The sequence below is a fragment of the Pleurodeles waltl genome, chromosome 1_1, assembly GCF_031143425.1.
Source record: "Pleurodeles waltl isolate 20211129_DDA chromosome 1_1, aPleWal1.hap1.20221129, whole genome shotgun sequence".
NCBI lineage: Eukaryota > Metazoa > Chordata > Amphibia > Caudata > Salamandridae > Pleurodeles > Pleurodeles waltl.
In genome coordinates, this window is record NC_090436.1 from 147,532,442 (window position 1) to 147,560,187 (window position 27,746).

Consider the following 27,746-nt stretch of genomic DNA (forward strand, 5'->3'; position numbering starts at 1 on the left):
TCTTTTAGTACAGTTGATTTTAAGATTGTGTGTTTGAAAATGCCACTTTTAGAAAGTGAGCATTTTCTTGATAATACCCTTTCTGTGACTCTGCCTTGTTTGTGGATTCCCTGTCTGGGTCAGTTTGACAGTTGGGCTGGTTGCACCTTACACTAGACAGTGACACAAAGGGAGCTGGGGAGTAGCCTGCATATCCTGATGAGCCATCTGTGCTAGGAGGGAGGGGAGGAGTGGCCATTCACACCTGAAAGGTCTGTGCCTGCCCTCACACAATGCAGTCTCCAACCCCCTGGTGAGTGTCTGGGGCCTGGCCTGGGCAAGGCAGGATTTCACATTCCAAAGAGACTTTACTTTGAAGTAGGCCTACTTCAAAGTAGAAATTGGCTATAAGAAAGGCACCCAAAACCACAGACTTTAGAAACACTTCTGGAACCAAGAGGAACCTCTGCCTGGAGAAGAGCTGAATAGCTGAGGAAGAAGAGCTGCCCTGCCTGTGACTGTGCTTTGTGGAGCTATCCTGCAGTTGCTGCTTCTGCCAGAGTAAGAAGGCAAAGACTAGACTTTGTGTGCCCTCCATCTTGAGAAGAAATCTCCAAGGGCTTTATCAAGAGCTTGCCTCCTGTTGTTTGAAGTCTCAGGGAAAGCAAAGACTTCTCTCTGCCAGCACCTGGAGTCTCTGGAGAGACTCCTACTCTGCCCTGTGGTGCCCATCCAGTTCCTGGCACCCTGAAAGGAGAAGCTGGCAGCCTAAAGACAAGAAAAACGACGTACAGAGCGCCGTGCGGGGAAAAGATTGACGCGAATCCGATCTGCGACTGAGAAAAACGACGTACCGCCGGCTCCGCAGCTGAGAAATGACGCCCGCAGGAAACGCGACTGAAGAATCGACGCACGGAGCAGGAGAAACAACGCACAGCATCGCTGACGGAGGCTGAGAGATCACAACCTGCGCTGCAGTATTTTCGGATCATCGTGCGGCTGGATTTTTGACTTGCGTACCGCCAAGCAGAGTTATTTTTGACGCACACCCTCCCGTGCGGGGTTATCTTTGACGCGCACCAGGTACATTTTTACTCTAGCAGCGCTAGTGTGTTTTTAAAACTACTTAAAGACTCTTTTTGATTTTTAATTGATAACTTGACTTGTGTATGGTGGATTTTTGTCGTTTTGGTCTTGTTTTATTTAGATAAATATTTCCTATTTTTCTAAACTGGTGTTGTGTCATTTTGTAGTGTTTTCATTAAGTTACTGTGTGTGTTGGTACAAATACTTTACACCTAGCCCTCTGAAGTTAAGCCTACTGCTCTGCCAAGCTACCAAGGGGGTATTCTCTTTTACACTGACTAGAGTGAGGGTCCTTGCTTGAACAGTGGGTAACCTGACTGTAACATTTCCCTAGGTGCCGGCTGAGCTAGAGGCCAAAATCCACAGGTAGGCACTTTGCAAAAAACACCTCTGTTTTCTTTCAGAAAATGTGATGTGTCCTCTTTGTGTTTTGGGGCATTTCCTGTCGCGGGCACTAGGCCTACCCACACAAGTGAGGTACCATTTTTATCGGGAGACTTGGGGGAACGCTGGGTGGAAGGAAATTTGTGGCTCCTCTCAGATTCCAGAACTTTCCGTCACCGAAATGTGAGGAAAAAGTGTTTTTTTAGCCAAATTTAGAGGATTGCAAAGGATTCTGAGTAACAGAACCTGGTGAGAGCCCCACAGGTCACCCCATCTTGGATTCCCCTAGGTCTCTAGTTTTAAAAAATGCACAGGTTTGATAGGTTTCCCTAGGTGCCGGCTGAGCTAGAGGCCAGAATCCACAGGTAGGCACTTTGCAAAAAACACCTCTGTTTTCTTTGAGAAAATGTGATGTGTCCACGTTGTGTTTTGGGGCATTTCCTGTCGCGGGCACTAGTCCTACCCACACAAGTGAGGTATCATTTGTATCGTGAGACTTGGGGGAACGCTTGGTGGAAGGAAATTTGTGGCTCCTCTCAGATTCCAGAACTCTCTGTCACCGAAATGTGAGGAAAAGGTGTTTTGTTAGCCAAATTTTGAGGTTTGGAAAGGATTCTAGGTAACAGAACATGGTGAGAGCCCCACAAGTCATCCCATCTTGGATTCCCCTAGGTCTCTAGTTTTCAAAAATGCACAGGTTTGGTAGGTTTCCCTTGGTGCCGGCTGAGCTAGAGGCCAAAATCCACAGGTAGGCACTTTGCAAAAAACACCTCTGTTTTCTTTCAGAAAATGTGATGTGTCCACGTTGTGTTTTGGGCCATTTCCTGTCGCTGGCGCTAGGCCTACCCACACAAGTGAGGTACAATTTTTTCGGGAGACTTGGGGGAACATAGAATAGCAAAACAAGTGTTATTGCCCCTTGTCTTTCTCTAAATTTTTTCCTCCCAAATCTAAGACAGGGTGTAAAAAAGACGTCTATTTGAGAAATGCCCTGTAATTCACATGCTAGTTTGGGCACCCCAGAATTCAGGGATGTGCATATAACCACTGCTCCTCAACACCTTATCTTGTGCCCATTTTGGAAATACAAAGGTTTTCTTGATACCTATTTTTCACTCTTTATATTTCAGCAAATGAATTGCTGTATACCCGGTATAGAATGAAAACCCACTGCAAGGTACAGCTGATTTATTGGCTCTGGGTACCTAGGGTTCTTGATGAACCTACAAGCCCTATATATCCCCGCAACCAGAAGAGTCTAGCAGACATAACTGTATATTGCTTTCAAAAATCTGACATTGCAGGAAAAATTTACAGAGTAAAACGTAGAGAAAAATGGCTGTTTTTTCACCTCAATTTCAATATTTTATTATTTCAGTTGTTATTTTGTGTAGGGAACCCTTGTAGGATCTACACAAATTACCCATTGCTGAATTCAGAATTTTGTCTACTTTTCAGAAAATGTTAGGTTTCTGGGATCCGTCATTGGTTTCACACCCATTTCTGTCACTGACTGGAAGGAGGCTGAAAGCACAAAAAATCTTTAAAATGGGGTATGTCCCGGTAAAATGCCAAAATTGTGTTGAAAAATAGAAAAATTGGGTTTTCTGATTCAAGTCTGCCTGATCCTGAAAGCTTGGAAGCTGGTAATTTTAGCACTACAAACACTTTGTTGATGCCAATTTCAGGGAAAAACCCCAAGCCTTCTTCTGCAGCCCTTTTTTCCCATTTTTTTAAAAAAAACAAAATTTTCACTGTATTTTGGCTAATTTCTTGGTCTCCTTCAGGGGAACCCACAAAGTCTGGGTACCGCTAGAATCCCTAGGATGTTGGAAAAAAAGGATGCAAATTTGGCGTGGGTAGCTTATGTGGACAAAATGTTATGAGGACCTAAGCGTGCCCTTCCCAAATAGCCAAAAAAAGGCCTGGCACCTGAGGGGGAAAAGGCCTGGCAGCGAAGGGGTTAAGGGAGATAAAGATCCCTGTTATAAAGATGCCACACCGTTTCTTCAGTGCCAGTCTTTATTTATCCATCTCCACTGCTCCATCAACAGCTCTCCACACAGCCTCCTCTTCACAGCTCCCTCAACATTCTACTGTCAACTCCTGTCCTTCTAACTGTCCGAATGTTCCATTCTAAAGGGAAAGGGGAGGAGGGAACATACTACTTCTACACGTATTATACTTAAACTTTTACATGGATAAACCTATTTATATAGAACTTCCTTATATTATCTATGCTACTAAAACTATAATAGAACACATCTTCCCTTTCAACAAAACATAACAATAGTTACAAATCATCCATGTATACCTATCTTTCCATTGAATGTTTTGAGGAGACACTATCATTGAATGCATTTCATTTATAATCAAATTAATTGTCTTTATGCCAAGCAGGAGGTTTAATTTGTCTGCTATTTGTTCTTTTGCCGTATCTTCCCTCAGAGCGGTTCCGTGGAACTTCCTTACTCCCGCCAGCTTCATCAGAATTTTCACCATTCTTCTCAAGAGCCGACGGCTGTTTGACGATCCTATCCATACTCCAACACTGACCATTTTCCAATACAACTACATTGTTTTTCACTTTGTCAGTACTTAAAGGGCCCATAAATTTGGTGTCTCTCATATTTGATCCTATTCCCCTTAAGGGATTTTTAACATACACTTTGTTCCCCCCTTCCCTTTGTTGCTGTTTCATACCATGTTTAACATCATACCTTTTTTTGTATTTATTTTGGTACAGAGATAACTTAAGCTTAATATGTGGGGGCGCAGGTTCACTTTTCTCCCATCCACCTAACCAGGAAGGAAAGAATTTTGTGCTCGGTTTTCTGCCTTTTAGCGCTGAAAACGGGGAAACTTTAGTAACCAAATTTGGTGTTGTATGGTAAGCCCATAACATGTCTCTGATAGCATTTTCAACATTTAATTGATTGACACTAGCTAACTGGATACACTCCTTGATCATACGGTTGGTCCTCTCAATCAGACCATTTGCCCTTGGGCAATACAGAGCTGTAGTGAGGTAGTTTATACTGAAGGAAGCAAGAAAATCCTTCATTGTTGACGAAGTCAACTGAACACCACTATCGGTAATAAGGGCAGCAGGTCTGCCCTCAATAGCGAACACATCTTTGAGGAAATTAATCACCGATTCAGTGGTGCTTTGGTTAACTAATTTTGCATTTATCCAATGCGAGTGATAATCAATTAATACTAAGGCGAAGCGTTTGACTACTCCAGTCATGTTGATTGGCCCTATGATATCTAATGCCAACTTTGTCCAAGGCTTGCTAAGTATGGACACAGGAGAAATTGGGGCTTTGCAAATTAATTTGTTTTGTCTCTGCGCGCACAAATGGTGCAATATTTGACTCCTGCTTCAATCATGGAGTCCATATTAGGGAACCAATATCGTTCCCTAACACGTGATTTGGTTAGGCTCCCGCCCATATGGCCCTCATGAGCCAGCCTGATGATTTTGTCTCAAACTTGCTGGAGGTATTATTTTATAATTTCAAAATACACAGTTTCCATTTTCATTTATCTCGTATCTCACCTCCCAGTAGCTTTTGATGACTTCATCCAGATCCTTCCTGGATTCAGGCCACCCTTCTTTGGCTAAAAACTTTAGCAAGGATAGCAATTTATCATTTTGACATGCAGAATTCCATTCTTCATCATTGATTGAAGATGTAGAAACTATCATCACAGGATACTCTGAAAGTTCATAGTCCTCTACCATATCCAACGGGACTCTAGATAAGAAATCAGCAGCCGTATTTCTATTGCCAGGGAGGTACTCAACCTTTAAACAGAAGCTCGCAAGACCGAAGATCCACCTAGCGATCCTTGGAGTGCTATTGTAAGACCCCTTCGTGGAGAACAAATAAACTAATGGTTTGTGGTCTGTGTGTATGGTAAATTGTGTACCCCAAAGAAAGAATTTAAAATATTTAACAGCCCAAAAACATGCCAGAACCTCTCTTTCAGTGACTGAGTAATTGGACTCTGCTTTGCTTAAAGCCCTTGGCGCAAAGGCCACTATCCTCTCTTTCCATGTATGACCTGAGATAATGTTGCCCCCAGTCCCAACTTGCTGGCGTCTGTGGTGAGAATAGTTTTCCTTTTATGATTAAAGTTACAAAGATAAGGTGCTTTTAAAATGGTCTGTTTAATCTTTTTGAATGCGCAATCATGACATTCCATCCATTTGTAAGGGATGTGATTCTTCAGTAACTCTCTGAGATCATGTGATAGTTCTGAGAAGTTCTTGATATATTTTGCCATGTATTCAGCGAGACCCAGGAATGACTTAAGTTCTTCCTTATTCTTGGGTGCCTCTGCTTTCCTAACTGCCTCTACCAGGGAAGTTTTAGGTTTAAATCCATCTCTCGATATAGTATGCCCTAAATAATCTACTGAGCTCACCCCAATTTGGCATTTTTCCTTCTTTAATGTTAATCCAGCTGTTTTCAGTTTACTCAGAACTCTCCTCAAGGTTGTGTTGTGTTCCTCAACTGTGGCACCATAAATTAGAATGTCGTCCTGGAAACATAGAGTTTTAGGAGCATCTCTTAAAATACGCTGCATGATTTTCTGAAACACAGCAGCAGCGGACGCAAGCCCAAAAGGCTTCATATTGAACATGAAGGAGCCCAAAGGGGTGGTAAATGCAGTGAGCCATTTAGAATCTGGGTGCAGTTCAACTTGATGGTACGCACTGGAGAGGTCCAGCACCGAGAAACATACAGCTTCTCCCATGGAACTCAAGATCTCATGAATTATAGGAAGAGGGTGTCTTTCCACCCATATGTTCCTGTTCAGGTCTCTTAAATCAATACATACCCTGATGTCCTTGCAATTATTTTTTTCCTAGCAATAACAATGGGAGATAACCATTCCGAGCTGTCAATAGGTTGAATTATACCTAGGGATTCCATTCTCTCAAGTTCCTTCTTAAGATCATCTTTAAGTAAATAGGGTATCAATCTGGTTTTTATGTACAACAGGCCTAGATTGGGTTTTTAACTTGATTTTATGCTGGAAGCCTTCCAGTAAACCCAACTTCTCACTAAAAACTTCTGGGAACTCCTGAAAAACTTGCTCTTTTGAGTTGGGTTTGTCGATGATTAAAACCTGCTATGGATTGTTTGGATCCAATTTAATCCCCAACTCCCTTTGATGTTGCCAACCCAAAGACTGGATCCCTCCTCTACCACATTAAACCTCCCCACCGTGGATCGGCCCTTAAATTAAATAAGGGCTCTGAACATGCCTTTAAGAGGTATAGGGTCCTTGTTGTAGCCTTTGGGGTTAATGTCTGGATCCATTAATTTGGACACAATTCCATCATCAATTTTGTTAAAGTTCACAGCATTTATAATCGTAAAAGGTGAGCATGAGTCGGAAAAGACCTTTATCGGATTGCCATCAATGAAAATTTTACACTCTGGATATTGAGAGGGAATAACTTCTTCATTTTTAACCAGTAATATAATCTTTTTGACTTCTTGAGAACTTTCATCCAATTTCTTACTGTCACAGGGTCTCTCTAATCTGGACATATCCCTACACACTCTAGCAAAATGACCTTTTTTGTTACATTTCCTACAAATGGCTGTCCTGGCTTGGCAAGAGGTTGAATTCGCTAGATGGTTGCTGCTCCCACAACGATAACATTTTGGACTAACATTTGAATTATTGTTTTTTTGAAGTAGTTTATCTATACTTTTAATCTTGAGAACCTTTTCTTCCCCTATGTTTTCTTTGATTTCAGTGACCTGATTGGAAGAAGATAGGGATCTAATTTCCTGTAAGCAAAGAGCAGTATGTTCAATGGATTTTGCAATTTCAATTGTGTAAGGAAATGCCTCCTTGGCATGGTTGCCCCCTGACTTTTTGCCTTTGCTGATGCTATGTTTACAATTGAAAGTGTGCTGAGGCCTGCTAACCAGGCCCCAGCACCAGTGTTCTTTCCCTAACCTGTACTTTTGTATCCACAATTGGCAGACCCTGGCATCCAGATAAGTCCCTTGTAACTGGTACTTCTAGTACCAAGGGCCCTGATGCAAAGGAAGGTCTCTAAGGGCTGCAGCATGTCTTATGCCACCCTGGAGACCTCTCACTCAGCACAGACACACTGCTTACCAGCTTGTGTGTGCTAGTGAGAACAAAACGAGTAAGTCGACATGGCACTCCCCTCAGGGTGCCATGCCAGCCTCTCACTGCCTATGCAGTATAGGTAAGACACCCCTCTAGCAGGCCTTACAGCCCTAAGGCAGGGTGCACTATACCATAGGTGAGGGTACCAGTGCATGAGCATGGTACCCCTACAGTGTCTAAACAAAACCTTAGACATTGTAAGTGCAGGGTAGCCATAAGAGTATATGGTCTGGGAGTCTGTCAAACACGAACTCCACAGCACCATAATGGCTACACTGAAAACTGGGAAGTTTGGTATCAAACTTCTCAGCACAATAAATGCACACTGATGCCAGTGTACATTTTATTGTAAAATACACCACAGAGGGCACCTTAGAGGTGCCCCCTGAAACCTATCCGACTATCTGTGTAGGCTGACTGGTTCCAGCAGCCTGCCACACTAGAGACATGTTGCTGGCCCCATGGGGAGAGTGCCTTTGTCACTCTGAGGCCAGTAACAAAGCCTGCACTGGGTGGAGATGCTAACACCTCCCCCAGGCAGGAGCTGTAACACCTGGCGGTGAGCCTCAAAGGCTCACCCCTTTGTCACAGCCCAGCAGGGCACTCCAGCTTAGTGGAGTTGCCCGCCCCCTCCGGCCACAGCCCCCACTTTTGGCGGCAAGGCTGGAGGGAACAAAGAAAGCAACAAGGAGGAGTCACTGGCCAGTCAGGACAGCCCCTAAGGTGTCCTGAGCTGAAGTGACTCTAACTTTTAGAAATCCTCCATCTTGCAGATGGAGGATTCCCCCAATAGGGTTAGGATTGTGACCCCCTCCCCTTGGGAGGAGGCACAAAGAGGGTGTACCCACCCTCAGGGCTAGTAGCCATTGGCTACTAACCCCCCAGACCTAAACACGCCCTTAAATTTAGTATTTAAGGGCTACCCTGAACCCTAGAAAATTAGATTCCTGCAACTACAAGAAGAAGGACTGCCTAGCTGAAAACCCCTGCAGAGGAAGACCAGAAGACGACAACTGCCTTGGCTCCAGAAACTCACCGGCCTGTCTCCTGCCTTCCAAAGATCCTGCTCCAGCGACGCCTTCCAAAGGGACCAGCGACCTCGACATCCTCTGAGGACTGCCCCTGCTTCGAAAAGACAAGAAACTCCCGAGGACAGCGGACCTGCTCCAAGAAAAGCTGCAACTTTGTTTCCAGCAGCTTTAAAGAACCCTGCAAGCTCCCCGCAAGAAGCGTGAGACTTGCAACACTGCACCCGGCGACCCCGACTCGGCTGGTGGAGACCCGACACCTCAGGAGGGACCCCAGGACTACTCTGATACTGTGAGTACCAAAACCTGTCCCCCCTGAGCCCCCACAGCGCCGCCTGCAGAGGGAATCCCGAGGCTTCCCCTGACCGCGACTCTTTGAATCCTAAGTCCCGACACCTGGGAGAGACCCTGCACCCGCAGCCCCCAGGACCTGAAGGACCGGACTTTCACTGGAGAAGTGACCCCCAGGAGTCCCTCTCCCTTGCCCAAGTGGAGGTTTCCCCGAGGAACCCCCCCCTTGCCTGCCTGCAGCGCTGAAGAGATCCCTAGATCTCCCATTGACTTCCATTACAAACCCGACGCTTGTTTCTACACTGCACCCGGCCGCCCCCGCGCTGCTGAGGGTGAAATTTCTGTGTGGACTTGTGTCCCCCCCGGTGCCCTACAAAACCCCCCTGGTCTGCCCTCCGAAGACGCGGGTACTTACCTGCAAGCAGACCGGAACCGGGGCACCCCCTTCTCTCCATTCTAGCCTATGTGTTTTGGGCACCACTTTGAACTCTGCACCTGACCGGCCCTGAGCTGCTGGTGTGGTGACTTTGGGGTTGCTCTGAACCCCCAACGGTGGGCTACCTTGGACCAAGAACTGAACCCTGTAAGTGTCCTACTTACCTGGTAAAACTAACAAAAACTTACCTCCCCCAGGAACTGTGAAAATTGCACTGTGTCCACTTTTAAAACAGCTATTTGTCAATAACTTGAAAAGTATACATGCAATTTTGATGATTTGAAGTTCCTAAAGTACTTACCTGCAATACCTTTCGAATGAGATATTACATGTAGAATTTGAACCTGTGGTTCTTAAAATAAACTAAGAAAAGATATTTTTCTATATAAAAACCTATTGGCTGGATTTGTCTCTGAGTGTGTGTACCTCATTTATTGTCTATGTGTATGTACAACAAATGCTTAACACTACTCCTTGGATAAGCCTACTGCTCGACCACACTACCACAAAATAGAGCATTAGTATTATCTATTTTTACCACTATTTTACCTCTAAGGGGAACCCTTGGACTCTGTGCATGCTATTCCTTACTTTGAAATAGCACATACAGAGCCAACTTCCTACATTGGTGGATCAGCGGTGGGGTACAAGACTTTGCATTTGCTGGACTACTCAGCCAATACCTGATCACACGACAAATTCCAAAATTGTCATTAGAAATTGATTTTTGCAATTTGAAAAGTTTTCTAAATTCTTAAAAGACCTGCTAGGGCCTTGTGTTAGATCCTGTTTAGCATTTCTTTTAGAGTTTAAAAGTTTGTAAAAGTTTGAATTAGATTCTAGAACCAGTTGTAGATTCTTAAAAAGTATTCCAACTTTTAGAAGCAAAATGTCTAGCACAGATGTGACTGTGGTGGAACTCGACACCACACCTTACCTCCATCTTAAGATGAGGGAGCTAAGGTCACTCTGTAAGATAAAGAAAATAACAATGGGCCCCAAACCTACCAAAATACAGCTCCAGGAGCTTTTGGCAGAGTTTGAAAAGGCCAACCCCTCTGAGGGTGGCAACTCAGAGGAAGAGGATAGTGACTTGGAGGACAATTCCCCCCTACCAGTCCTATCTAGGGAGAACAGGGTCCCTCAAACCCTGACTCCTAAAATAATAGTCAGAGATGCTGGTTCCCTCACAGGAGAGACCAACACCTCTGAAATCACTGAGGATAGCCCCAGTGAAGAGGACATCCAGTTAGCCAGGATGGCCAAAAGATTGGCTTTGGAAAGACAGATCCTAGCCATAGAGAGGGAAAGACAAGAGATGGGCCTAGGACCCATCAATGGTGGCAGCAACATAAATAGGGTCAGAGATTCTCCTGACATGTTGAAAATCCCTAAAGGGATTGTAACTAAATATGAAGATGGTGATGACATCACCAAATGGTTCACAGCTTTTGAGAGGGCTTGTGTAACCAGAAAAGTGAACAGATCTCACTGGGGTGCTCTCCTTTGGGAAATGTTCACAGGAAAGTGTAGGGATAGACTCCTCACACTCTCTGGACAAGATGCAGAATCTTATGACCTCATGAAGGGTACCCTGATTGAGGGCTTTGGATTCTCCACTGAGGAGTACAGGATTAGGTTCAGGGGGGCTCAAAAATCCTCGAGCCAGACCTGGGTTGACTTTGTTGACTACTCAGTGAAAACACTAGATGGTTGGATTCAAGGCAGTGGTGTAAGTAATTATGATGGGCTGTACAATTTATTTGTGAAAGAACACCTGTTAAGTAATTGTTTCAATGATAAACTGCATCAGCATCTGGTAGACCTAGGACCAATTTCTCCCCAAGAATTGGGAAAGAAGGCGGACCATTGGGTCAAGACAAGGGTGTCCAAGACTTCAACAGGGGGTGACCAAAAGAAAGGGGTCACAAAGACTCCCCAGGGGAAGGGTGATGAGACAACCAAAACTAAAAATAGTAAAGAGTCTTCTACAGGCCCCCAAAAACCTGCACAGGAGGGTGGGCCCAGAGCCTCTTCACAAAACAATGGGTACAAGGGTAAAAACTTTGATCCCAAAAAGGCCTGGTGTCATAGCTGTAAACAGCATGGACACCAAACTGGAGACAAGGCCTGTCCCAAGAAAGGTTCCACTCCAAACTCCCATCCAGGTAACACTGGTATGGCTAGTCTCCAAGTGGGATCAACAGTGTGCCCAGAGCAAATCAGGGTCCACACTGAAGCTACTCTAGTTTCTGAGGGTGGGGTGGATTTAGCCACACTAGCTGTCTGGCCGCCTAACATGCAAAAATACAGACAGCAACTCTTAATTAATGGGACTAGAATAGAGGGCCTGAGGGATACAGGTGCCAGTGTCACCATGGTGACAGAGAAACTGGTTTCCCCTGGCCAATACCTGACTGGAAAAACTTACACAGTCACCAACGCTGACAATCAGAGAAAAGTACATCCCATGGCAATGGTTACTTTAGAATGGGGAGGGGTCAATGGCCTGAAACAGGTGGTGGTCTCCTCAAATATCCCAGTGGACTGTCTGCTTGGAAATGACCTGGAGTCCTCAGCATGGGCTGAGGTAGAACTAAAAACCCATGCAGCAATGCTGGGTATCCCTGAACTGGTGTGTGTGAAAACCAGAGCACAATGCAAGGCACAGGGTGAACAAGTAGAGCTGGAGTCTGGAAGAATGGCCCAGCCTACCAAGAGAAAAGGAAAGTCAGTTGGGAAACCAACTGCAACACAGCAAAAGAAAGGGAACCTCTCTTCTCAGGAAGAAGTTCTGCCCTCTGAGGGAACTGAGCCTTTGGAGCTTGAACCTTATCAGGTTGAGCTCTTGGGCCCAGGGGGACCCTCAAGGGAAGAGCTGTGTAAGGGACAAGAAACCTGTCCCTCTCTTGAAGGCCTTAGGCAGCAAGCTGCTGAAGAGTCCAAAGGCAAGAAAAATGGAACACATAGGGTCTATTGGGAAGATGGGCTCCTGTACACTGAGGCCAGAGACCCCAAACCTGGTGCCACTAGGAGAGTGGTAGTGCCTCAGCTGTTCAGAGAGTTCATCCTAACATTGGCCCATGACATTCCCCTTGCTGGACATTTGGGACAAACCAAGACGTGGGAGAGGTTAGTCAACCACTTCTACTGGCCCAATATGTCCAACATGGTTAAGGAGTTTTGCCTCTCCTGCCCCACCTGTCAAGCCAGTGGTAAGACAGGTGGGCATCCAAAGGCCCCCCTCATTCCACTTCCAGTGGTGGGGGTGCCCTTTGAAAGAGTGGGTGTGGACATAGTTGGTCCACTGGAACCTCCCACAGCCTCAGGAAATATGTATATCCTGGTAGTAGTGGATCATGCTACCAGGTATCCTGAAGCTATTCCCCTTAGGTCGACTACTGCCCCTGCAGTAGCCAAGGCCCTCATTGGTATCTTTACCAGAGTGGGTTTCCCTAAGGAGGTGGTGTCTGACAGAGGTACCAACTTCATGTCAGCATACCTAAAGCACATGTGGAATGAGTGTGGAGTGACTTATAAGTTCACTACCCCATACCATCCACAAACTAATGGCTTAGTTGAGAGATTCAACAAGACATTAAAGGGCATGATCATGGGGCTCCCAGAAAAACTCAAAAGGAGATGGGATGTCCTCTTGCCATGTCTGCTTTTCGCTTACAGAGAGGTGCCACAGAAGGGAGTAGGATTCTCACCCTTTGAACTTCTGTTTGGTCATCCTGTAAGGGGACCACTTGCCCTTGTTAAAGAAGGCTGGGAGAGACCTCTCCATGAGCCTAAACAGGACATAGTGGACTATGTACTTGGCCTTCGCTCTAGAATGGCAGAGTACATGGAAAAGGCAACCAAAAACCTTGAGGCCAGCCAACAGCTCCAGAAGTTTTGGTATGACCAAAAGGCTGCACTGGTTGAGTTCCAACCAGGGCAGAAAGTCTGGGTTCTGGAGCCTGTGGCTCCCAGGGCACTCCAGGACAAATGGAGTGGCCCTTACCCAGTACTAGAGAGGAAGAGTCAGGTCACCTACTTGGTGGACCTGGGCACAAGCAGGAGCCCCAAGAGGGTGATCCATGTGAACCGCCTTAAGCTCTTCCATGACAGGGCTGATGTGAATCTGTTGATGGTAACAGATGAGGATCAGGAGGCAGAGAGTGAACCTCTCCCTGATCTTCTGTCATCAGACCCAAAAGATGGCACAGTAGATGGAGTGATCTACTCAGACACCCTCTCTGGCCAACAGCAGGCTGATTGTAGGAGAGTCCTACAACAGTTTCCTGAGCTTTTCTCCCTAACCCCTGGTCAGACACACCTGTGTACCCATGATGTGGACACAGGAGACAGCATGCCTGTCAAGAACAAAATCTTCAGACAGTCTGACCATGTTAAGGAAAGCATCAAGGTGGAAGTCCACAAGATGCTGGAATTGGGAGTAATTGAGCGCTCTGACAGCCCCTGGGCTAGCCCAGTGGTCTTAGTCCCCAAACCTCACACCAAAGATGGAAAGAAAGAGATGAGGTTTTGTGTGGACTACAGAGGGCTCAATTCTGTCACCAAGACAGATGCCCATCCAATTCCAAGAGCTGATGAGCTCATTGATAAACTAGGTGCTGCCAAATTTCTGAGTACCTTTGACTTGACAGCAGGGTACTGGCAAATCAAGATGGCACCTGGAGCAAAAGAAAAGACAGCATTCTCCACACCTGATGGGCATTATCAGTTTACTGTTATGCCCTTTGGTTTAAAGAATGCCCCTGCCACCTTCCAAAGGTTGGTGAATCAAGTCCTTGCTGGCTTGGAGTCCTTTAGCACAGCTTATCTTGATGATATTGCTGTCTTTAGCTCCACCTGGCAGGATCACCTGGTCCACCTGAGGAAGGTTTTGAAGGCTCTGCAATCTGCAGGCCTCTCTATCAAGGCATCCAAATGCCAGATAGGGCAGGGAACTGTGGTTTACTTGGGACACCTTGTAGGTGGAGGCCAAGTTCAGCCACTCCAACCCAAGATCCAGACTATTCTGGACTGGGTAGCTCCAAAAACCCAGACTCAAGTCAGGGCATTCCTTGGCTTGACTGGGTACTACAGGAGGTTTGTGAAGGGATATGGATCCATTGTGACAGCCCTCACTGAACTCACCTCCAAGAAAATGCCCAAGAAAGTAAACTGGACTGTGGAATGCCAACAGGCCTTTGACACCCTGAAACAGGCAATGTGCTCAGCACCAGTTCTCAAAGCTCCAGATTATTCTAAGCAGTTCATTGTGCAGACTGATGCCTCTGAACATGGGATAGGGGCAGTTTTGTCCCAAACAAATGATGATGGCCTTGACCAGCCTGTTGCTTTCATTAGCAGGAGGTTACTCCCCAGGGAGCAGCGTTGGAGTGCCATTGAGAGGGAGGCCTTTGCTGTGGTTTGGTCCCTGAAGAAGCTGAGACCATACCTCTTTGGGACTCACTTCCTAGTTCAAACTGACCACAGACCTCTCAAATGGCTGATGCAAATGAAAGGTGAAAATCCTAAACTGTTGAGGTGGTCCATCTCCCTACAGGGAATGGACTTTATAGTGGAACACAGACCTGGGACTGCCCATGCCAATGCAGATGGCCTTTCCAGGTTCTTCCACTTAGACAATGAAGACTCTCTTGGGAAAGGTTAGTCTCATCCTCTTTCGTTTGGGGGGGGGTTGTGTAAGGAAATGCCTCCTTGGCATGGTTGCCCCCTGACTTTTTGCCTTTGCTGATGCTATGTTTACAATTGAAAGTGTGCTGAGGCCTGCTAACCAGGCCCCAGCACCAGTGTTCTTTCCCTAACCTGTACTTTTGTATCCACAATTGGCAGACCCTGGCATCCAGATAAGTCCCTTGTAACTGGTACTTCTAGTACCAAGGGCCCTGATGCCAAGGAAGGTCTCTAAGGGCTGCAGCATGTCTTATGCCACCCTGGAGACCTCTCACTCAGCACAGACACACTGCTTACCAGCTTGTGTGTGCTAGTGAGAACAAAACGAGTAAGTCGACATGGCACTCCCCTCAGGGTGCCATGCCAGCCTCTCACTGCCTATGCAGTATAGGTAAGACACCCCTCTAGCAGGCCTTACAGCCCTAAGGCAGGGTGCACTATACCATAGGTGAGGGTACCAGTGCATGAGCATGGTACCCCTACAGTGTCTAAACAAAACCTTAGACATTGTAAGTGCAGGGTAGCCATAAGAGTATATGGTCTGGGAGTCTGTCAAACACGAACTCCACAGCACCATAATGGCTACACTGAAAACTGGGAAGTTTGGTATCAAACTTCTCAGCACAATAAATGCACACTGATGCCAGTGTACATTTTATTGTAAAATACACCACAGAGGGCACCTTAGAGGTGCCCCCTGAAACCTATCCGACTATCTGTGTAGGCTGACTGGTTCCAGCAGCCTGCCACACTAGAGACATGTTGCTGGCCCCATGGGGAGAGTGCCTTTGTCACTCTGAGGCCAGTAACAAAGCCTGCACTGGGTGGAGATGCTAACACCTCCCCCAGGCAGGAGCTGTAACACCTGGCGGTGAGCCTCAAAGGCTCACCCCTTTGTCACAGCCCAGCAGGGCACTCCAGCTTAGTGGAGTTGCCCGCCCCCTCCGGCCACAGCCCCCACTTTTGGCGGCAAGGCTGGAGGGAACAAAGAAAGCAATAAGGAGGAGTCACTGTCCAGTCAGGACAGCCCCTAAGGTGTCCTGAGCTGAAGTGACTCTAACTTTTAGAAATCCTCCATCTTGCAGATGGAGGATTCCCCCAATAGGGTTAGGATTGTGACCCCCTCCCCTTGGGAGGAGGCACAAAGAGGGTGTACCCACCCTCAGGGCTAGTAGCCATTGGCTACTAACCCCCCAGACCTAAACACGCCCTTAAATTTAGTATTTAAGGGCTACCCTGAACCCTAGAAAATTAGATTCCTGCAACTACAAGAAGAAGGACTGCCTAGCTGAAAACCCCTGCAGAGGAAGACCAGAAGACGACAACTGCCTTGGCTCCAGAAACTCACCGGCCTGTCTCCTGCCTTCCAAAGATCCTGCTCCAGCGACGCCTTCCAAAGGGACCAGCGACCTCGACATCCTCTGAGGACTGCCCCTGCTTCGAAAAGACAAGAAACTCCCGAGGACAGCGGACCTGCTCCAAGAAAAGCTGCAACTTTGTTTCCAGCAGCTTTAAAGAACCCTGCAAGCTCCCCGCAAGAAGCGTGAGACTTGCAACACTGCACCCGGCGACCCCGACTCGGCTGGTGGAGACCCGACACCTCAGGAGGGACCCCAGGACTACTCTGATACTGTGAGTACCAAAACCTGTCCCCCCTGAGCCCCCACAGCGCCGCCTGCAGAGGGAATCCCGAGGCTTCCCCTGACCGCGACTCTTTGAATCCTAAGTCCCGACACCTGGGAGAGACCCTGCACCCGCAGCCCCCAGGACCTGAAGGACCGGACTTTCACTGGAGAAGTGACCCCCAGGAGTCCCTCTCCCTTGCCCAAGTGGAGGTTTCCCCGAGGAACCCCCCCCTTGCCTGCCTGCAGCGCTGAAGAGATCCCTAGATCTCCCATTGACTTCCATTACAAACCCGACGCTTGTTTCTACACTGCACCCGGCCGCCCCCGCGCTGCTGAGGGTGAAATTTCTGTGTGGACTTGTGTCCCCCCCGGTGCCCTACAAAACCCCCCTGGTCTGCCCTCCGAAGACGCGGGTACTTACCTGCAAGCAGACCGGAACCGGGGCACCCCCTTCTCTCCATTCTAGCCTATGTGTTTTGGGCACCACTTTGAACTCTGCACCTGACCGGCCCTGAGCTGCTGGTGTGGTGACTTTGGGGTTGCTCTGAACCCCCAACGGTGGGCTACCTTGGACCAAGAACTGAACCCTGTAAGTGTCCTACTTACCTGGTAAAACTAACAAAAACTTACCTCCCCCAGGAACTGTGAAAATTGCACTGTGTCCACTTTTAAAACAGCTATTTGTCAATAACTTGAAAAGTATACATGCAATTTTGATGATTTGAAGTTCCTAAAGTACTTACCTGCAATACCTTTCGAATGAGATATTACATGTAGAATTTGAACCTGTGGTTCTTAAAATAAACTAAGAAAAGATATTTTTCTATATAAAAACCTATTGGCTGGATTTGTCTCTGAGTGTGTGTACCTCATTTATTGTCTATGTGTATGTACAACAAATGCTTAACACTACTCCTTGGATAAGCCTACTGCTCGACCACACTACCACAAAATAGAGCATTAGTATTATCTATTTTTACCACTATTTTACCTCTAAGGGGAACCCTTGGACTCTGTGCATGCTATTCCTTACTTTGAAATAGCACATACAGAGCCAACTTCCTACAAATTGCTTCTTGCAAGTTTGGCTGTTTATGTAACAATTTCTCTTGAATTTTTATATTACTAGTGCATCGAACTAATTGGGCCCGAATAAGTGAGTCATTAAGATCCCCAAAATTACATAAAGTACTTAATCCCCTCAAAGCAGCAACATAATTAGTTACACTTTCTTGCTTACCTTGGGTACGACAGAAAAATGTATGAAGTTCTAATACAACATTAACTCTGTCTCCAAATTGTTTTTCTAATTTAATGTATGTGGTGACATATTCATCCTGCATTTGTCCCTCTGGAATATTTGGTTCAGGCAAGGAATCATAAATTTTCCTACCATGTGTTCCTAAATTGTGTAATAAAATGCGTTGTTTTCTAACCGGACTAAATTTGTCTCCCCCTATGACAATTAAATAAGATTAAAAAATTTTGAACCATTCTTTCCATAGGACATTAGGTTCTCCAACTACATTTAAAAATGGAATTGGTTGAGACATTCCTGCTGCAGCCATCATGAGTACTTACAATGTACAGATGTATGAATAGATATATAATAGAAATATGAAATTTAAATTTAGTGACTTACACAAATACAGCACTTAAACGAATATGGCATTAAAATATAGTAAACAAAGCATGAAAGACACGGTCTAGTCTTTGTAGACAATTAGAGGAAAGAACTCGAGGAACACACTTCCCACCATGCACTTCAAACAAGAAGGAAGCTGTGCCTGTCAGCGTTTTATATCACAGGCTATTCAGAATGTTCTCAAAAGCTGTGCCTGTCAGTGAGTGTACTAACGTGAAGAAGCAGAGTCCCTGTCAGATTTCTTTCCATGTACAAACCATGAGCAAATAGGTAGGCAGTCCTGTTGCGGAAAAAAAAAAAACGCATGTCAGCCCAATGGCCAAGAAAGGTAACTGCCTTGAAGAAGAATATGGCATGTAGTCAAGTGTGCTGCCGTGGTTAAAAAGCGGCCGATGAAAAGTATACATGCTCCGCTGTATGAGCGCTCTGTAGAGAAAATGCTGGTTATTGAAGTGCTCCGCTTCGAAATAACAGACAGGAGCTGGAAAAGCGTCCGATGCAATCTATACGCGCTCCACTCAGGAATCAATAAACTGACTGGTGAGCGCCGAGTAGAGAGAATGCTGAAAACTGTAGTGCTCCGCTTCACATAACAGACAGGGTCAGTTTAATTTTCTGCTTAGCTGAGGGAATTAAATGACTGGAGACGGTAGCGCTACGCTTCGAATAATAGAAAGGTTAAGTATAAAGCTTCTATTCTGAAACCATCATGAGTAGAATAGTTACACATAAGGTGAAGCGCTTGGTATATATTACAATCCAGTCATATGAGCTTTATTGAAAGAATGCTGGTAAATGTAGAGCTCAGCAGTTCAGGTTGAAGTTCTTATTTCAAGACAGTTGCGGGGACACGATTAATGTGAAGAAGTAGAAGATTCCTCAATTTCATGCAGAATTTTGTGGAAAAAGTACAGGGAAATAAAAACAGTACCTTATGTCCATGAGAGCCAAAAGTGATGAAGAGGCATCAATAAGGGGTAGAGATGAGAGGGCCCCCTTTCGCACTTGACCCTCATCGCCAGTGTTATAAAGATGCCACACCGTTTCTTCAGTGCCAGTCTTTATTTATCCATCTCCACTGCTCCATCAACAGCTCTCCACACAGCCTGCTCTTCACAGCTCCCTCAACATTCTACTGTCAACTCCTGTCCTTCTAACTGTCAGAATGTTCCATTCTAAGGGGAAAGGGCAGGAGGGAACATACTACTTCTACACGTATTATACTTAAACTTTTACACGGATAAACCTATTTATATAGAACTTCCATATATTATCTATGCTACTAAAACTATAATACAACAATTCCCTTGCATGCAGGTGCTATGAGTGACTGCACCTGCCTGCAAGGGGATGTCTGGGGGGTCCCTAGGACCCTTTTCCCCCCTCCAGAGGGCTGTCATCGGGGGAGTCACTGACAGTGAACCACCTTCTAGGTGGCTCACTGTCAGTGCACTCACAGCTTCTTGGCCTCTGCACCCGCATCTATAATATAGAGCGGGCGCAGAGGCAAAGGGATTCCCTCATTTGCATGTGGCCACATCCCCATGCAAGTGAGGGAACACCCTCTGGTAGTAGCACTGATGCAGTATGTGCACCAGCGCTATCTGTTATACAGAAAGGGCCGCACAAGCATCTGCGGCCCTTTCTGTAATACCAAAATGCCCTGGTGCAAGCAAAGCGGGCACACAAGCTTCTTGTGCCCCTGGGGCACTTTCCATAATACAGCCCCTGATGGATTATTCATGCATTCCTTAAAGCCACCTCGGTTCACTACAGTCTTTTCAGATTTTCTGTCTCTCTCTTTCCAAAAGTACCAAGACCAATGTGCTTTTGGGAAGTCAATCTCAGTTCTAGACCTGTGTATTGGAAAATACTATTGCCACAACTTTCAAAAACAAACCTACATTCAATAAGAACGTTTGTCCTAAAGATTCCCTAGAGGTAATATTCACATCAAGTAAATAGCCCCAAAAGTCGCTGTGGGCCAATGTTGGAATTTATAGTTTGTTTAATATAACTTTTACTTAACAAGTATTTGCTTAGAACCCAACCTCAGTCTCATAAAATAAGCACAGGTATAGCCTCAAATCTCCCATATGGCCCCATATACATGCAGATAGGCTCACCTGGGCAGAAAAGCCTAATTTGTCTCAGTAAATCCTCACAAACAAAGGAATAGATGGATATACCTTTGGTGCAGCCTTCTCTACCTCTCCTCTTTCACTGTCCATGCTCCAGGATAGTGTGGCCAAGCGGAAGCAAGGCCTGAGGTTATAGCGGTGGTGTACTGCAAGGAGGGGCAAAGCACCACGTAGCTCCACCCATTCAGTATGATCCCAATGGAGAATCAGAGCCTCCATGGTGCCATCCTTTACAGAAGCAGTGGGAATGCTAGTACAACAGGGAGAGAGCAGTCCTCAGTCATAAGGATTCTCTCTCTCTCTGTTACACCTCTCGCATATTTTGTTGACTAAAGCTCGGCATTTGAACAAATCAAAACCCACTCAACTATGGCCTACATTCATGTCTTATGGCACTTACAAACATGTATTGTGGATAATGAAAGGATTACATCAGAAAATATAGCCTCCCTATTAACATCATAGCCTAATGTTTACGTATACAATCTTTCAGTCCAATTGAATTTTATATTTTTGTTATATCCAGTGCTAGAAGAAGGGTCTATGTTGGCCTGTTGCGATGATGTTATTATGATCCATACTGGACCCCTGCGGGTTGCAGCAGTTTTGACAGTATTGGAAGGATATAATAATGATAACCATATAACAAAGAATTTCGAAATATTATAAACTATGGCCTTTGGAATACATACTGGTTAGTGAATAATTCTAAAATCAAATTATCATTCAGATTGACTATCTGGAAATTGAAGAGATCATATGGACCCCACTCTTGAAATCACTGGCTATCCAATTTTACTGTGCAAGCATAAGCTGCCAAGACAATTCACTTCAACCCTTTTGACAAATCTGTTTTCAAAATGTTCTTAAGTTACTTGAACACATGTTGCATGCCACAGAAGAGACCTTTCATACTGAAATGGCATCTCTGTCTTCACTAACAAGCCACTAATGCTAACCCAGTACCGTGAAGTAGTACACCACAGAGCACAAAGCAGAAAGACAGGCATAGCGTGAAATACAAGAAACATGGGAGCTCATTCATAAAGCCATGTACGAGCGTGTAATAGTACTCTTTTACGTACTCTTACATGCCTTTGTGACTTAAATGGAAATAAAATTGGAATATTCTGGCAATATCCATATACAATTAGTACCAGTAGAGGGCACTGAGCTCTCTTTGCTCTTTTACTAATAGGAGGTTGGATGTTTGGGGCCTATTCACAGCACCATGTACAAGGAGTTGAAAAAAGTAGTCCTGTATAACCCTTCTATCTATACTTAAATGCCTTTATGAACTGACCCCATTATGTGTATTGCATCAATGTTAAAAATGAGGATGTAGAAAGCTGCTCACATTTCTATACAAAATGCACCTGTTTTCAATAGTAAATCTTTATATTATTTTATAACACTTCAAACTAAGCGACCAGGAGCCAGATGTATGTCCAATCTATTAACGAGTGTCTAGTTGTTACGTTTTGCGAGTCGCAATTAGAGACTCGCAAATAGAAATGTACAAATGTGTGTGAGACACATTTAGCCATTCCCAATGGGTCACAAATTACCCACTTCATTAATATTGATGAGGTAGGTCACAATTTGTGACCCTGTTGTGACTGGCAACATTCACAGGGATGGGGACAGCAGACCACCATGTCTGTGATTACTTTTAAATAAAGCAATCTTTTGTTTTTAAATGCAGATCGTTTTCCTTGAAGGAAAATGAGATATGTTTAAATAAGAAAAATTAAGTTTTCGTTTAATTTTTTAAGACTAGGCAGTGGTCTGTGGGACAGCCTGCTCTTAAAAATGTTTTCGCTACCATTCTCAAAGTCGAAGGGGTCCCTTGGGACCCCTTCCCGTTTGCGAATGGGTTGTACCATCTTGAAGTACGTGGTAACTGAGAATGTTTTGTGACCGCATTCTCGGTCGCAAAACATTCATATATAGCCCTATGACTCACTATTAGGAAGGGTTGACCTTGGCACGTCTCTTCCAAATACTGACTCGTAATCCCTATTTTGTGATGGTACCTGGCCAGAAGCCTTTTAGCAGTCGCAAAAGGCCAAATGGGCCCTTTGCGACAAGCAAAACTGCTTCATACATCTGGCCTCAGGCATCTTACATCAAGCAATATAGACGTAAACCGTATGTAATTTGCTTGAAAATTCATACAATAAGGTTAGGTTCATAATATACTGGTATAGAATTACTCTGTTAAACTTTCATCAGGCTCCCACACTCTTCAGCAGTGTACTTGGAGCGCCCCGGTATTCTCCGAATAACACGCCAGCTGTACATACAGACTCTCCTGTGCAAGCCCCTCCCTCATCTACATATGCCTGCTTCTGAGCGCCTCCCAGGGTAAGAAGACAGTGATGTGGAGCTACAGTTGTGGCAGTGACAATGATAGTGCCAACTTCCAAAAGCATGATGTCACACTATGTTGAGGTGTCTACACGTAAGGAGGATGCAGATGTGTGTTTATGTATATAACATTGCTTTCAGGATGTTAGGCTAAGCTTGTGAGCATGTGAACAAGTTAGCAGCACATTGCATTTTATCGCAAGTGAACCTCTATAGCTCTAAACCTGGGGATTACATTTGTTAACAAATTGACCTTTTATAATCAAGTCATCTCTGTGGTTGTGGTTTGCTTCGGTGTTCTACGGATGGTAAAATAGTCTTGCATTTCTCGTCTGTTCCATCTAGAATGACAGTGTTGTTGTCGCTGGTTATGCCCAGGCTTGACTATGCCAATGCCCTTTATGCTGGTCTGTCCAAACTCCAGCGGGTGCAGAATGCTGTGGCGAGGTTGGCTCTTGGTCTTCCCAGACGAGGACACATTTCTATGCATTTATGCAGTCTGCCTTGGCTCCCCGTGGAAAAACGGATTCTCTTTAAGTCCTCTCTGTTAATGTATAGAGCACTCCATCTCTCAGGTCCTGATTATTTAACAGCCAGGACTTTTTACTATCCTCCGAGTAGAGTGTTTCAACATCTCTTTGGCAAGGACTCCAAGAGAATGCCTGGCCGAGGCTGGAGGTCGCTCTTTTAGTTTCTTGCCCGCTCAGGTCTGAAACAAACTTCCTCTGAGCCTGTAGCAGGTACAGGGTGAAGCTGCCTTTAAGACAAAAACTCAAGACTCTGCTCCTCTCACACTAACCTTGTTTAATCTGTTTTTCTCGACTTACTGTGTAGCCCGGGAAACTCTTTTCGCGTAGCTGTGCGCTTTATAAACCCTCTTTACATTATATTGAAGTAGTTAGTCTGAATGTGATTTATCAAGAGTTTGTACCATGAAAAGCAGTTCTTCCTGTAATTACCTGGATGCAGAAACACATTTGTGACCAGTAGGGTCCCCACTCAGAGAACCTCGTACCATCCATAGTAGTACCACCATTGCATTACCTCAATCAGTAATCCTGTTACTGCAAATTCAGATTTAAACCAAGAACAAGATGTTTTTGTTTCTGACTGACAGTTAAAGATGCCCAGTTTACGATATTCTTACTAGTATTGACAGGCCTGGCAATACTGTGCATGGAAGTGTTTTATAACATTTCAAATGCGGATAAAAAACTTTAATATGACTTTCCACACTCCCAACAAACTCCAAACGAGAGTCAAAAACGTTGTGACTACACTTCAGACATAATTTCAGGGGTTTTCACGGAATATCGGATCCCACTTAGCTCAAAGTCAGTTAACAATCATATTATACTAGGTAAAACAAAATAAAAAATGTACATAGCACTTCAAGCTTTCCAACCACAATTTATTACAAGTTGTATTACTTCTCAGTGTCGTGCGCTCCCTTGCAGGGTCAATTACGGAGTTTATTTAGCTGGGATAGTAACTTGTTACCTGCAGACAACAATAGATGGCAGCAGCGAGCTTCCTTCCACTCAGTGAGCCATTCCCTCCGCCTGATATAGCAGTTTCTCAAATATGAATGATATTGAGGTGTATTTATAGCTGTTTGTTCAAGAGCCTTGGTGATACAGTGCAAATAGTGACAGGGTATAATTTGATGTACTTTTTCAGAATGCCTAATAGTGACATTCGTTTTGAGATTATAATTAGTCATATAGTTCTATATTTGTCTTACATATGTGCATATGGTCTCTTGAAAAATATTTTTAGATGAGGTATTTTATTAAAGACATTTTCAATAAAAGAAAGGCTGTTTTGTATTTTGGATGTACTTGTATCCGATGCCTATAATTTAATATACTGCCATCATGGAGAGGTTTCCTGTTGCCCATGCTGTACTTTTCTTATGTAATTTTTACACTGAGGCAACGTGATATAATGACCCCCCTCCCAGAACCCCCCTCTGTCTGTGACAGAATGCTGACATTATTTACAATCACTTAATCTGTGCGTCTTTTGTTTATAAACAACATTAGTGTGCTTCATGTTGACCACTTTTGAAATTCTCAAAAATGATTTACTACAAGAAATATTTTTGTGTCACCAAATCTACTCAGTGGGATGCAGAATGGGTGGGTAGTGATTGTTCCAGTGCTGGAATGGCTGAGCATACCCCCAACACCCACTCACTTACATATTTAGGGGTATTCACAACCTTTCGCACCCTCTTAAAGGCCGGATATATATATATATATATATATATATATATATATATATATATATATATATATGTTTTTTTTAAATACTTGTTGGACATGGCTCTTCTTTGGGGGTTTCCCTGAAACCTTTTTTTTCTCACAGTTTTTTGCTGACTCTGTGCGTGGCCTTAGAGCTCTAGCCACTTTTCCACTGTACTGCAGGGGGAAAAGTGCGGGCCCTCCCTACTCAGAGCAGGAAGAGGTGCTTACGTGATTGGTTGAGATGCCGTATTGAGGAGTGTCCTCTAAAAAGGTAAACCACATACCCGGGGTGAGTACGGCCCTGGCCACTAGCGGGACATTGCACTGAGTGTGCCACTCATCAGAATAGCCTGACTAACATGTTTTAGGCCTGGCATTGCAGGCCTGTGGAGGCGCAGGTGTGCCTACACTCAGGGTGGTATCTTCCCCACTCGGGCCAGCCCTGAGTAGGCCTTCCGCTACCCATAGAGCACCCACCAGAGGGCGGAGCAGGAGGTAGGCAGATGACAGGGTAAGGACACAAGCCGGTCCCAGACCCTGGTAGTGGTGAACCCCCACATGGGTTTCCCTACTGAGGAAATTAACTCTTCCTTGAGGTTTTGATGATCATCTCTTAATGGCCTTAAGCCCCTGGGCACTTTCCCAATGTAAGTACAGTGTCAAACTCTGTAAGCGCCCTCCCCACATAAGTTAGGAACGGTCGCCTACCAGTATGAGCAAACTTGCACATCAGTGTTTTCGTGTATATACTGAGCCTGGTATGGCTTGCCTTAATGTCCACACATGCACATTGATGTTTTCATGTATTTACTGAGTCTAGCATGGCCTACCAATATGTGCACACTTGTACATTGGTGTTTTCATGTATATACTGAGCCTAGCATGTCCTGCCAGTATGTGCACACTTGCACATTGGTGTTTTCATATGTATGCTGAGTCTGGCACAATGTGCACACTTGCACATTAGGGTTTTTATATATATACCGAGCCTTACACAGCAGGCCTGTATGGGCACACTTGCCCCCTTGGGGTGTTCTCAAAACTTGTGTCCAGCCTGACGCTGCAGGCTTGTGCACGTGTCCATGGAGTGAAGAATGCCCATGTGTGTTTTCACTGACATTGAGAGCTGCAGCGCCCATAGGGTAATGGGGCGAACGTTTATAATTAAACCTATCTGAAATAGTGGATTACAGTGGAGCACCCTCATCATGTTTACTATCATTAGATTCCCAATGACAAACCCCTTCCAATGGCAAAGGTGGTTTTGACAGTAATACCTTGGAATTGCCACTTATAGAAAGTGGGCATTTCCATGTTCTAAAATCCCTTTTGTGTGCCTTTTCAATTCAAGCTTCATTTCACTGGGGGCTGGGAGAAAACACATCTGTGCATTCACCAGCGAGAGCTATAACCTGTTGACAGCCAAAACGACAGACCTCTCCCATCTGAGGGCCTGGCTGGATATTTTGGAGGGAGAGGTTTTGACACTTGGCCTCTCGGAGTCAGATCATGGCACCACTACATTCCAGGGCCCATCCCTACATTCCAGAGACATCTGTGGTTTCAAAGGGGAACCCTTGAACCACCCCCAAATTCAAAGGTCACCTTCAGTATAACTAGGGGGACCACACTTCAGCAATTTAGAGATACACTTGCAGGAGCGCAGGATGAAGTCTGTCTGTGTGGTGCACACTGCCAGAGGAATCTGTTGTGCACAGGAGTATCGGACCTCATCCAAGGGAGGCCCTGCATTGAGCACTTTACATCTGTGTTCGGAAGTGTTTGGGGTGGCCCAGGTCGTCACACCCCAGACATGGTGCCTCCTGTCCTGGGAGGTGCAGAATTGTTAACTAACTGTGAAGTGGAGTGTCTGGCTTGGCGCTACAGTGTACAGCGTGTCTCAAGGCTACCCTCACCTTGTGCATTTTAGATAGAGGCCGAAGCAGGAAGGCCAGTGTGGAGACCCATGAGTGAACTTACTGAGTGGGGACCAAACTTCCATTTGCTGACTATTGCCTGACCAGCCATTCTTTCCTTCTTCCCCCATACCTTTGCCCCAGGATTTGGACTAAGTGTAACCATTGTCTGTGAATGGCCTAGTATCCGGGGAAAGGTTGCTTCTTTTTTAACTCTGAGGAGGCAGGAATCATTTGGAGGGTGGAGGAAGGTTTGGGTCCAAGAGGGGTCTGCAAACTCATTTACACCTCACCTGCCGTTTGTCATAGCACTGCGTTTAGGGAAGCGTGGCTGACATCTGTGGCACCACATAGCGGTGCAAAGTGAGTGTGTGGGAGTGAGTGTCTGGGCTTGATTTCACCATGCGTGGTTGACATTGAGATTTACTGGTGTGGCCTAGGCCTCAGAGCTATTTCAAAAGTGCTATAGTGCTTTTTGTATACATCGCTGCTATCATTGGGGACCAGGATGCGTCCTACGGTTATTTTATATTGAAATGGGGTGATTGTTGGAGTGGGTCTTGTGGTGCTGCCAATGCGGTAAAACCTCATGTGGGTGCAGGGAGGGAAAGTATTATTTTTCTCACGTGTACATACTGCTGATTTAGTATTAAAAATGTTGGACCTCGAACTATTACTGATATTTCTGAATGTGATTTAAGCCCAGATTTACATGATGTTCATGTGGTGTTAATTCA

At 45.2% G+C, this 27,746-nt stretch overlaps 1 protein-coding gene across 3 annotated transcripts in view; it reads left to right on the forward strand.

The window, feature by feature from the left end:
- Positions 1-27,746, forward strand: part of MAPK4 (mitogen-activated protein kinase 4) — a 405,231-nt gene that overhangs the window by 366,535 nt on the left and 10,950 nt on the right. The gene's annotated exons all lie outside the window — the stretch shown is intronic.